We start from the raw sequence: 12,733 nt of genomic DNA, 5'->3' as shown, positions 1-12,733 counted from the left end.
TTGCCAAAGTTTACTTTCTCGATGCTCCCATCTCACAAGAGGAAAACTGTGGCCAGCGGTTCTTTGCAGTTCCGAAGCAGGCTGAGGTAACTGAAAGCTTGCCCCGATGTGCTCCCCTTGTCACTGGTGGGCTGCCCCTCAGTCTGTTCGTCGCCAAGGGTTTCAGTCCCCTGCGAAAAAAAACCCCCTCTGCTACAGCCAACTCTACTGTGACGTTGATCTTTCGCAGGAAAACGGCACCACCCATCTCAGCGACTATGCCGTCTTACGCATCCCCTGCCGATCGGTGGAGTCAGGTTAGTGTTGCACTGCACACTCAGACCCCACTTTGGGCCGCTTGCCGTTCGAGTCGGGTCCCTGGCCTACACCTCGCCGCACCACTGCGAATAAGTCGTGGTCCTGTTGGTTCAAGCACGGCGGCGTGGGTATTCTCGTTCCCAATGCGCTGAGTAGCGCAGCATCGATTGTAGCTTTCGAAAGGGAATGTCTCCGGTTACTTATTGTAACCTTGTTCCCTGAGAAAGCGGAACGAGATGCTGCGCTACTTTGCCGTGCTGAAGATGTCCCGGGACTGCTCTTCAGACAAAATATCCTGACGATGCACCTGTGGCTCATCTACTTATAGCCTCGTGTCGCGGGGGCGCGCCGATGACGTCACCGACCGAGGCTATATTACCTCCGGGTCAATTCCATCGACGTGTTATACACACTATTCACAGCTGGTCACGATAAAATATGTTCCCAATGCGCTGAGCAGCGCAGCATCTCGTTCCGCTTTCTCAGGGAACAAGGTTACAATAAGTAACCGGAGACGTTCCCTGCATTTCGACGATGATTGTTTTATAAACAAAGCCCAGATCGACGGATTTGCAGATCGTCTAATGCTTAAGGATCGAGCAGTCACAATGATAAAGGTTCGCGGTCGTGCGTTGGAACCGGGCGGTGAGTAAAACTGTTGAACAAATGTCTCTGTGTGTTGTTAGCTCGGCGCGTTAGCACAGCTTTAGCTCCGCCCACACGGCCCGCCTTCAGCCGCTCGGTTTTTTCCGGAAAGACTCGGTACAGCCTATCTTTCTTTTATAAATATAATAAAACTAAAGACTTTTTGGAGATATGAAGGATGCAATACTACTCTATAGGTACTCAAGATTAACAGGAGATTGAGTGAAAATGAGCATTTCACCCCCCCTACTTTAGTTAACATACTAAGAATGAACAATACTTCTACAGCATTTATTAATCTTAGTTAATATTAATTTCAACATTTCATTTACTAATACGTTATTAAAATCAAAGGTTGTATTTGTTAACATTAATGTACTGTGAACTTACATGAACAAACAATGAAACATTAACAAAGATTAATAAATACAGTTGCAAATGTATTGTTCATTGTTAGTTCATGTTGGTTAATGCATTATTATAATGTTAACTAATGAACCTTAGTGTAAAGTGTTACCTAAATATATAATAACAAGGAATAATTATTTATTCAAATAAAGTATCAAAATAAATAATAAACTAATATAAACATAACTTATGTACATTACGTAAAAACAAATGCCCACAGAGAGCGCCAACAGCCTGGTTACACTAAGGCATGATCAAATCATTGTATAATATTGGCCAAACAAAATTTAATTAAAATGTCAACTTAATCTTTAATATTTGGTCTCTTCTGTACGATAGAGATGCAACAGCTGCTCTAATTTCTTGAGCAATAGCATGTGCACATCAAAACATGCAAACTCAATGTGATTATTTTTTGCAGTTGCATACTATTAACTGGTAAATAAATCAAATAAATAATTTTAATGTATTGCTGCGCTGTTGAGAGGGACAACTAGAGGCGAGTGAAAATCATTGCATAATATAAAGTCCCAGTTACTCGAAAAACAAAACAAAAATTTGTTTTAAAACACAACTGAGTGGATCAATGAAAAGAAAGGAAAAAAAGGACAAAGAAGCAAGAGAAGCTCAAAGCTACCAACAATCTCCTTTTTTTTAAGTCGTGAGTCGCGACGATAACGATAACCGATCTTCTCATCTCAGCATTCTCAAACACCTGGCCGAGTGACCAGATGACCAATCAAATCACAGTAGGCGGGCTTTATGTTCACAGAAGCGCGAGCCGAGCGCGAATTCCAGCGCAAAGCGCTTCACACTTCAGTTAACGGTCATACAGTGCGAGATAAGAGGCAAAACAGCTGTTTTAAGATAGAAGTTTTAAGCGACCGACAAAAATAATATACCGTATCAATCAAAGCTCAGCTTTGGGAAGGGAATATGTACAGGTCAAGATATAGTGACTGAGAGAAGTAGATGGAGATGAGAGAGGGAGAGCAGGTATTGCATACTGTGCCCAGAATGAATTCATACGAATTGGGTAACTCGTAAAATATGTACGATTTAGCAACAAAAAAAAAAGACATCTGTGAGACAAGACTTTGAGACATCCATGCCCAGGGCACATCATCTCCATAATCCGTCCCTGCGCTGACACACATAGAAATGATGACAGTGCAACTATGAAACACGCCTCCGAGGTTTTGCGTTCCCAAATGCACATTATTGGAAACCTAAACCAACAGCACATGGCAGAGACTGTGTGTGTGTGAAAGCAGCGTGTACTGTGAACGGAGCTGAGGTACTTTTAACACAATCTGCACGCATGTAAATAATTAAAGCGTCTTGCTTCTCTGTAGGGTAAAAAACCAGCACATATTTTTTTGTGATAGTTTTTGCGCATATCACAGCCTTTGTGATATCATGATAGCACTATGCAATATTATTATTGTAAATTGTTTTAAATAGATCGCGTACCCTTAGAGAACGGTGTAATAATGCGGTTCATGAATTTACGTCTGTATATGCGCCACTCCAGGTGTTTTGCTGGTTACTCGACACAGGAAAATCGCAATTGAGGATTTTTTTAAATCGAGTACTCGACTTTAATCAAGGAATCGTTACAGCCCTAATCCACATTGACCAGTCTGTCCAGCCAATTAGATATTATTCATTAGTTAACAATATAGCCTATAAATCAATAGACATTGTCAATACATTGCTTTCCATCTTGCTTTATTGCAGAGTTGTAACTAAACTGACTAGATAATCATTGTCTTGTTTTAAAAGTATGTGCGCCTTTAATGAGGAGTGCCATCACACCCATATTGTACTGGTCCCCACAGATGTTTTAATGTTAACTTGCCAAAGTGGTCCTGTCTGAAATCGAGCGCAGCGTTAGTTCAATCAAATCAAATCGCTCCAACCACTACCATTCTCCGATTAGACTGGGAGGATATATATACGTGGCACCACTGCTCAGTAAGCATGCTCAAACTGCTCAACCCTCCCGCCCTCACCACTGTAAGTATCAAGCATATTACTGTAAACCTTCTGGCTGTCGTCTTCTTTTGTTTCAGATTACCAAGGCTTTCAAGTCTTATCTGTTATGGACATCATTGCTGAGAGACACTCATCCTCATAGCCAAGGAGCTCTATGAAATATTAATAATCAATAATAATCAGTTAATATAATTAACTTAATGTTGTATATTAATATTGCAATCAATTAACCTGTTTGTCCCGTAAACACTCAGTGTTAATTGTTTATTAATTCTAAGAAATGTGCATTTCCGGGGCATGGGAAATGTCTTTCTTAATTTGCAGTACTACTAAGAGCAAGTAGTCAAGATCTATGATTAGAGACTCCAGATATGAGCTTGAGACACGGACAACTTTACGTGTGACATTAACAAGACTTTATTAACAAGACTAAACACTTAAACTACTCTAACACACACACACACACACACACACATACACACAGGGAAAGAGAGCTGAAGCAGAATACAGGAAAGCAAGAAGTTATAGCATTGTTTGAAACTCAGCAGATCAACAGCCTTGAGCAAACCATCAGTTTAGTTCTAACACGCCCCTCTTTAAAGGGGTAAGGATACTTACTGTTTCAAATAATGAGACTAAGTTTGATACTTGCATGTCTCGCCTATTTGAATTAAACTGTCCTGATGCGATTTGTTGAGGCTCCAGTTGATCAGATGCTACACTACAGTACAGACGTCCAGGGATTTACTGACACATCTACACGTCAACACTGTTTGCTTTAAAAACATTACTAAAGTGTCTTAATCATCTGTATATCACTCAAGCTGATGGTTCTATTGGGGGTTAATGCTAAAGCTCTGTGTGCCATTAACTATGGAGCAAGAATCCGCCAAAGATAAATTGTGTTTAATAAACTCCAGTAACTTGCCAAAGTGGTCCTGTCTGAACTAACGTGGCACTACTCACAACACTTTAGGCAATGGCCGAATGGTTAGCTTTGTTTAATGATCATAACACCTATGTGTTGTGGGTAACCCTTTCTGGTAACACTTTATAATAACTGCACGCTATTAATCATTAGTTAATCATTAGTAAACAGTTAATTCATAATTTATAAAGCATTAATAGGCATTAAAAAGCAGTTTATAAATACAGCTATAAATGCTTTATTCTTGATTTATAAGCATATCTATGATGTGTTTAATAATTGTATTTTCATACTTTATTATTGATCAATTTTTCATTTCTAAATGAAGTATAGCATTATTTACAAACCAGTTACATTATTTACCATTATTTACAAACAGTGTTGTCATTGATTAATAAGATCACTTAGAAAGTGTGAGTAAATGTAGTAAATTCAGGTAGTTATAAAGCGTTTAGTAGTGGTCAGTTAACTATTTATGTGAGCTCATCTAAACTGAGGACTAGTTATGCCTTGTAAAGCATTTATAAAGGAGATTAACCCTGAATTACAGTAGAAATACATGTTAATAAAGCATTTATTAACACACTAAGTAACTATTACTATGTGTGAATAATAATATGTATTTAAACAGTTTATTAATCATTTACTTACACTTTCTAAGTGATTTCATGAATCAATGACAACACCTAAATAACTGGTTTGTAAATAATGCTATACCTCATTTAGAAATGATAAATTGATCATTAATAAAGTATGAAAATACAATTATTAAACACATTATAGATATGCTTATAAATCAAGAATAAAGCATTTATAGCCGTATTTATAAACTGCTTATTAATGTCTATTAATGCTTTATAAATCAAGAATAAACTGTGATAAACTAATGCTTAACTAATGATTAATAGCCTGCAGTTATTATAAAGTGTTACCAAATTTCCTTTCTCAGTTCTTTAGGGCTAGGCTCTGCCCCTTCATCTTCAGGAACCGCAAGCATCTGCTACCCTCCAGATTTGGATTACGCCAAAGAACTCTATCATTTTATCCATTTGATACTAATTTGCATACAACTGTTAAATAAATCTTATTCATACGTTCTCTTGCCTCCTGAGTCTTTCTGGTAGAATTTCTAATGATTTGGATCAGTATTCTAAAGTGAGAAACATGATAACTCTCTAGTAATGACTGAAGTCACTGTAAGCTTTTGAGGTTCTTGTAAGGTAGTGAGATAGTAATTCCTTCTGACAGATTTTGTAATACTAGAGTCATTACTAGTGGGTTATTATGATCTTCAATTTAGAATTAATTATATAGTCCTCTAAGTTGTATGATAAAAATAGTAGTTACTGATTATCTAATAGTGAACTATCTCTTTCAACCAAGCACTATTACTTACTAATTCTTTAATTAGAGTTTCTTGTTAGTTAATAGTAGTTACTTGAGTGTTAATATTGTATACTCAGTAATGATTGAACAATATTGTAAAACGTTACCAAATATTCAGTTTCTCTATATTACATAATAGTTTGCACAATTAAAATGTCTGCATAACAAAATAATTGTGACTATAGAATACAGGTCTTTAAATGAAATATGGGCTCACAGACGCTCAATGTTAGAAACATACTTACTTGGTCGACTGTAGACTGAGTCTGAAGAGCAGCTTCTCCTGGATCGAGTCTGAGAGATGATGTGTCTCTGACAGATTTCTGTCTTATATAAAGCTCCTCAGAGGGCTGGACAAACACACACACAAGCCTCGATTAGACTAGTCCCTGCAATTGGCTACTGTTTTTTCTAGTATTCAAGCAGAGCCTGGGGAAAAAATATACAAGCACATTTACTATTACATTAATAAAATGTGAAGAAAAAAAAACCCTGCAAAAACAGTGTATTTTGCTCGCAATATTCATTGTTCAGAGTTAGTTCTGTGTAAGGTAATTTCATCAATTTTTGGCAGCCATTCTGTTTGTTCTCAACACAATTAAATTTAATTTCAAGCAAGAGACTGTAAAATATATCATAAGTAGACAATTTAAGCAGCCAAGAATTCACTATATATATATATATATATGCGTGTGTGTGTGTGTGTGTGTGTGTAAAGCCCAGTGGATGGGGAAAGTGGATTAGATCAAAATAAATACAGGTATTTTGGGAAGAATTTCTTCTTCCCTAAGAAGAATGTCAATCTTTGCAATGCTTATGCGGCCAATCAGTGAGATGTTAGGAAATACTGCCTGTCTACAGATTCAGTGACTCTTGTTGTAACTAGATTGTAATTGGCAGGAACTATAACTACACACAAATATTTGAAGCCATTGATTGCTTTTATAAAGTGAAGGTGGATGATGCCTTTATTATTAATTTTATAGCCAGAGAACTTTACAAAACTATCAGTTAATTTGATCAATGCTGGAACAGATCTCTCAAGCTTTGTGAGAAAAATAGTAGTATCGTCTGCGTACAGTCTGATGGCTGTGATCTAATGCTCTTGAGTTACTTTTGGCCACAATTACTAAAGACTCTAATACTAAAATAAAGAGTGTTGATGACAATGGGCATCCCTGTTCATGTCTCTCTGTATATAATCAAAGGCTTTATAAAGCAGACTCCAAACGCTATAATATTGGTTTAATCAAATCTTCTAGCCTTCTAAGGAACTTAATAGAAACCTTCTGCCATGTTGCACACAAAAGCCATATTCAGATAGGACCTGTTTTGCATTTGTAATATGAAAGGCAGGTCAGTGATAAAACTCATGCATTTGGATGGCAATTTATTCACAGTGAACAAATGAGTTCTGTGTGTGGCAGTGACCCAGAACTCAATCACCTTTTAGTTTTAAATGAGATTGTGGACATGTGGAGTGCTTTAACTGTCACAGTGTCTGGTTGTGTTTCCCCGGGTACCCACTAGATGTCCTCCTTACCCCCACGGTGTCTTGCACTAGGAACTTCATCTCCCACAATTCTGTCTGTGAATTGCACCCAGGTGTCTGTATTTTGTAATCACCAGCTGTCTCTTGTTATCCCCTTGTCATTCATGTATATAAGCCCTGTTTGTCTTGTGTTCTTTGTGTATCAATGTTTAACGTCACACCGCGTCTGTTGCCCGAGTTTTTCCCTGCCTTGTCTGTTTCTTGTTTTTGTTATTTGCCTACACTGAAAAAAATGTTATGTTGAATTTACTTAATTTTATTTCGTCAAGGGGTTGCACGAAATAAATTTATCTAAATCCAGATATATTTTTTAAGTTGAGTGTACTTATATTTTGTAAATTGGTTGTACTTATATTTTATAAGTAATTTCAGATTAATAATATTCATAATTTTAGCTAAACTATTTTAAGTTGAATTTACAAAATTTTTTCAAGAATCAGCCTGTGAATTTCAACAATCAGCCTGTGAATTTCAACAATGGTGACAATTATAAAGCATGTTGCAGTGCATTCTGGGTGCAACCAATCAAAACTCATTCATGGCTCCCATCATGCATTGCTGCATGAATAAATAATGAGCTTATGTTCAGAGGTGATCGGTTTCAGGTCAAATGATTGTGAAATAATGATTATGTTAAAACACAACCAACACCATCAGATCACGATTTCTATTTGTTCAGCTGGCTGTTATAACTCAGGTACAGCAGCCAAACAAAATCTAACGTTAACGGTTTCAGGGTAAAGAGCCCAACTAAAACACACACTGATCCCCATGATGGTAACTTAAAATTACGGTTGTAACATTACAGTTTTCTCCTTCAGTGATTCTGCTTGTTAACATCAGGTGTCTTCAATGTTGGCAATACAAAATAAAGAGTTCTTAATTCATCTTTGACGTCTGTCTGTTATTCAGATATTTTTGTTTAAAAATTGTTAAATGGTTAACTTTTAAGGAATTAATTTTATTAATTATTACTCAATTCTAATGTGTTAAATTTAATTAATAACATTGCTTGTAATCTGCACAATTTTATTGAGTAGATATAGCGTATTCATTTTACAGTGTATATGGAAATTAAATTAAACTTATTTTTTTCTAATTACTTTTAATTGAATGAAATTAACTTGTTTTAAACAAGAGCAGTGAATTTGAAAATTACTAATAAAAAATAAGTAGGATTAAATAACACATTATAATCAGTAAAATTAACCAGATAAAAACATGTAACATTTACAAGGGGTCAGAATCATTTTTTTCAGTGTACCTGGATTCTGACCTTTGCCTGTTTTTTGGATTTCACTTTTTGGATTACCCTTTTTATAATAAACACCTCACTTGCTGCACTTTGGATCCTGTGCTCATTCTCTTTGGCGGTCGTGACATTAACCCTCTGGGGTCTGAGGTGTTTCTGGCCCTGGAGGTGTTCTGACATGCGCTGACATTTGTGCTTATTTCTGTTACTTGTGACATTTTCATGGTTTAAGTCTCTGAATCACATAGCCTATAATATTTGCTTCAAAACTGTGTGAAAATCATCCTGCCCGTGTGAATCATCATGAATATTTATGTGTTGAGGGGAAAAATATATATTTCTATTAAATATCATTTGAAAAACCTGTATAAACTGAACACCAAAGAACAATATTAACTATTGAGCGGTGGTGCGCGCGTTTATGTAACATGTAAGGGACCTAAAGCGCACCTAAAAGCTGTCACAAAGAACTGGCAAAAGTAATGATTATGAATGTCAAATATAGCAAGGAGACATTTCAATTGTCTATTAATAAACAAGTGTTTTGTGTGTCAAAGATGAAGTTGACGATGCTAACTCGTGATCTTCGCAGTAGTGAACGCGCCAGAGAGACATTACTTAAGCAGAAAGCAGAAAGAATTTTCAATTGTTTTGTTTAAAAGTAGACATTTCAAGCTTTCTATAGATATATGTCTCAGATCTGTGAGGCAAGTAGGCTATCTTATACTGAGTTTCGGTTCATTTATGAGTCTCCGTGTCGTGATTAAATTGCCTGCTATATTTACTTCTTATTTATTAAATCCAGGCAAATGGTTGATGAAACATTGATTAAAATTTAGATACAATTAATACAAAACGGTTTGGCTAACATTCCCTACAAGTTTGGTTAATGTTTTAGAGAAAACATTTGAATGTAATGTAAATAATCTCATAATAGTTTATTTTAGTTTAGAGCTTTATTTATCCCTGTGGGGCAATTAGTTTGAGCTTACATGGTGCCTCACATAAAACACTGATCACATACAGTACCAGTCAAAAGTTTGGAAACATTACTATTTTTAATGTTTTTGAAAGAAGTCTCTTATGATCATCAAGCCTGCAGTTAAAAAAAAAAAAAAAAAAAAAATATATTATGAAATATTATTACAATTTAAAATAATGGTTCTCTTTTTTTAATATATTTTAAAATGTAATTTATTTTTGTGATGCAAAGCTGAATTTTCATCAGCAAGTACTCCAGTCTTTGGTGTCTTATGATCCTTCAGAAATCATTCTAATATGATGATTTGATACGCAGTTATTATCAATGATGGAAACAGTTGTGCTGTTTAATATATTTTTTTGGAATACTTTTTTCAGGATTCATTGATGAGTAAAACGTTAACAGCATTTATTCATAAAAACAGCATTTATTCAAAATAAAAACATTATCTCAGGTTATAAAAAATATATTAAACAGCACAACTGTTTCCATCATTGATAATAACTGAGTATCAAATCATCATATTAGAATGATTTCTGAAGGATCATAAGACACCAAAGACTGGAGTACTTGCTGATGAAAATTCAGCTTTGCATCACAAAAATAAATTACATTTTAAAGTATATTAAAAAAGAGAACCTTTATTTTAAATTGCAATAATATTTCATAATATTAGTTTTTTTTTGTTTTTTTTTGTTGTTTTTTTTTAACTGCAGGCTTGATGAGCATAAGAGACTTCTTTCAAAAACATTAAAAATAGTAATGTTTCCAAACTTTTGACTGGTACTGTACATTCAAATACATAAATACTTTAAAAAAAAAAATCACCTAAATTTATTACATAAACGTATTGCTTCAGGCACAAAAGTAAATTTATAGCGATTTGTTGAACATTTACAGTAATTGCCCTTAGACGTCGCCCCAGGGGCATCCACTCAAAGTCCAAATGCAGCGGGTGTGTACTATCCATTATTTTACGAGCCATCCTCAGCACCTGCTGCTCGTAATAAGATGTAAGGCTTCGTATAACACCCATAATTTTAGAGCTGTAACAATACCCTGCAACCGATTTTTGTTCTTTGTAGACAATGATGAAAACCAACAAATAAAAGAAAAAGACAGGATACTTTCCACAAATGAATTATAAAATGATTTAAGGACAACTCTCTGTACATTAAAATAATTAAGCTTTCTCAGCACGAACAGTCTTTGGTGTGACTTTTTGATAATTGCATCAGAATTTTGGTCAAACTTTAACTTATCAAAAACTGTTCCCAGGTACTTATATTGCTCTACTTCCTCCACATGTGTGCCATTAATTACAATAGGTTGAAGTGCCAATGTTTTCCTACTAAAATTAATTATCATCTCTTTAGTTTTTGAAACATTCAGATCTAGTTTCATATTACTACACCAAGAAATGAAATTGTACAAAACAGAACCATATTCCTGATCTGAATGTGAAAGCAAGGAAAGCAACAGTATCATCCGCATATTTAACCAATTAACTATTATCTTTTCGACAGCACTTGATCCAGTAGTACTAACACTTTCTCTACTACTCTATTCTATCCTGTTCTATAACTATAAAAAAATAAAAGTTCTGCGTTAGATTAAACTGAGAGGGGTCATAGCACTTCCATTTTGTTGTCCTACTGCTTCTATTGTTCTCATTTGTAAGTCGCTTCGGATAAAAGCGTCTGCTAAATGAATAAATGTAAATGTAAATGTTAATCTTGTAAACTCTGACAGTCATTTATAGGAAGTCAAGATAGGAGAGAGCACACAACCCTGAGGGGTACCTGTAGAGATATTTACAATATCTGATAACACCCCATTAATCCCAACCCTCTGTTGCCTTTCTGTTAAGAAATTCATGATCTATAAAACTAAACCATGATCAAAATTAAACTGACTAATACTTCTTTGCCCTAACATAACAGGTTGCAAAAGATTAAATGCAGATGAGAAGTCCCCACTATTTTCCAGATGACGACTAAGAGTATTTAGCAAAAACACTTTTGCATCATCTACACCTCTCCCAGCGCGATATGCAAACTGCAATGGATCTAGAAGTGGTCCAGCAAATGTCTTTATACCTCTTGATCTCTTTTTCAAAAACCTTCATAACTAAAGAGGTCAAGGCAATAGGACGGTAGTCGTTCAAAGAATCTGGTTTAGCTTTTTTAGGTATTGGTACAATAATTGAACTTTTCCACAAATCCGGTACCAACCCTTGATCTACGGACGGCTGAAAAAGTAAGTGGAGAAGTCCACTGAGCTGATCGGCGCAGTCTCTCAGTGTTCTGCCACATATACCGTCTGGACTGGGGCCTTATTAAGCGGTGTGGTCTTCAACTGTCTTCATATGTTAAATTGATTAATTTTAAAATTGTTAGAAAAACTCAAGGTCTCTTTAAAAATTGTTATATCATCAACAACAGAGGATGTATCCAAATGAGAAAAAAAAAATCATTAAACTCTTTAGATAAAATTAGATCAGTGTCATAATTTCCAATTGGTTCATGTTGATTTGGTACTGATGTACTCACTGCAGCCATAATCTTAATTCCTTTCCAGGCAGCTTTAAGATTACCTTGCATGAACACACCCTCATTCTTTTAGCAATTTTAATTGCCCTTTTAACTTCCCTATTTATCTGTTTTTTCTCCTCATTAGTCCCCACAAGAAATTATCTCTTCTTCATGTTCAATATACATTTTAACTCTTCGTAACCCAAGGTTTGTTATAAGGATACAGAGTGATATTTTTTGTACAGATATACTACTTAAATAGGCTATATAGCCTACACAGGATAATGAGCGTTTGTAATATCTGCACTCAAGCGCACGACCGAACGCTTAAAGCTAGCCACAAAGAACCGGTAAAAGTAATGATTATGAATGTGTCTAAAATAGCAAGGAGACATTTAATTATTTATTAATAAACTGGTGTTTTCTTTGTCGCTGCAAAGATGAAGTTGACGATGCGGACTCGCCATGAACGCCAGAGAGAAATTCACATTTCATATGGATTTCATAATCAGAGAGCCTATTTCTTTTGGTTTTGAATATTTTCGTTTAAAAGTAGACATGTCAAGCTTTCTATAATAGATAGATAGCCTATATTTCTCAAATCTGTGAGGCACAAGCTGAGTTTCGGCGCCCTTCAGTTCACGTGCAATGCGATCAATGCGGCGCCTTATTACATTGTCTGCTATATATTTTCTTCTTATTTTAAATACAGGCAATTGGTTGACAAAACATTGATCAAAATTAAGATAGA

The sequence above is a fragment of the Rutilus rutilus genome (genome assembly GCF_951802725.1).
Source record: "Rutilus rutilus genome assembly, chromosome: 10".
Taxonomy (NCBI): Eukaryota; Metazoa; Chordata; class Actinopteri; order Cypriniformes; family Leuciscidae; genus Rutilus; species Rutilus rutilus.
Note: the sequence above shows the minus strand (reverse complement) of the source record.